This window comes from Seriola lalandi, unplaced genomic scaffold, assembly GCF_002814215.2.
Source record: "Seriola lalandi dorsalis isolate HSWRI2012SDOR001 ecotype SW California unplaced genomic scaffold, Sedor1 jcf7180001976029, whole genome shotgun sequence".
NCBI lineage: Eukaryota > Metazoa > Chordata > Actinopteri > Carangiformes > Carangidae > Seriola > Seriola lalandi.
This window is the reverse complement of record NW_019446695.1, coordinates 1-1263: the sequence shown is the minus strand read 5'-3', so window position 1 is coordinate 1263 and position 1263 is coordinate 1. Positions and strand designations below refer to the sequence as shown.

At 45.6% G+C, this 1263-nt stretch overlaps 1 long non-coding RNA gene across 1 annotated transcript; it reads left to right on the top strand.

Annotated features, from left to right (window-relative positions):
- The first annotated feature begins 57 nt into the window (after positions 1-57).
- On the top strand, positions 58-1007 carry LOC147820232 (uncharacterized). The gene is made up of 2 exons (XR_015437276.1): positions 58-553; positions 638-1007. It is a non-coding gene; the product is annotated as an uncharacterized LOC147820232 (long non-coding RNA).
- Positions 1008-1263: the final 256 nt, after the last annotated feature.

Genomic DNA, 1263 nt, shown 5'->3' with positions numbered 1-1263 from the left:
ATGTTTCCGCTCTCACATGCAAAAGTCTGAACCACACTAAAAAACGTTTAGCTCTCTCTGCCATTGACACTAAAAGCAGGGTTTGTGTCTCTGTGCTGCACTGTGCTCTGGCGCCCCTCACACAGGGAGAGAGAGAGAGAGAGAGAGTCTTAATTTCTCAAGTACTGAAAGCAAAACCGATAACGCTGGAGCTTATCGATACTCTGGTCTTTAAAAATGTAGCCCCAGGGCCTGTTTGATACCGGGTTTTGGTACCTATCCCTCATGACAGTAAATGTGGTGGGCCAGTGACATGCAGTAAACGGTCCAGTTGGCCAGGAGTCGACCCAGGAACCTGCTGCTCAGGGCATTTTACCACTCGGCCATCAGGTCATTTACTACTGTCAGTGTTTTAACATTTGACCTGTGTTTTACTGTTAAACATGGTAAAGGATCTTCACTTTTAAAATCTAATCTGTCTCCATTGTGTTTGATCTTGTTACAGGCTGTTCTGAACCAAAAGTTCACAGACTGCTTTGTTTTGGTGTTTCTGGACAGCCAAGCTGGAAAAACAGTATGTTCCTACACCTGTATGATTAATATTGTTAATATAGCGTGGTTGTACAGACGGCTCAGCTGTGTATTTTCTTCCTCACAGAGTCTGAAGGTGGTGTTTCGGGAGCCGCTGCCGTCACAGCCACAGGCCAGCAGCAGCCCTCCTCCACAGCTGGTGTCCATGTATCATCACCTGGAGTCTGTCATCAACACCGCCTGCTACAACCTCTGGACAGGACTGTTATAGAGCTGATCAGACTGTCATGTGACCACAATCGACACATAGAAACAGGAAGCAACAGGAAAACTGAAGACAATAGGCTTCTGGGATGCTTCTCGCTTGCAGTTCTCCTGAGCTGCTTTGTTGCTGTGATAGAGGAGGAGATGGGTGACGTTACTGTGTTTATGCACCTACACATTTATACTACACATGATGCAGCAAATGCCTCAAGCCAGTCAGAAAAAAAACTAAATTACTCCTAACTGTGTCAGTCTTAATCCTCTGATGTACTTGCTTTTAACTACAGCCACCATCACCACACTGTGATGGTCTCACAGTGATGACCTCACAGTGATCTAAGCCTGAACACATGTAAATACTCATCTCTCCGTACAGCTGCATATCTGCTCTGTTAAACAGCAAGTACATCACAAGTATTAGGGCAGTGCTTGACCACACCGTTGTTCCCTCACACTGAACATTAACACTGAACCCTGGTTGGTTTCATT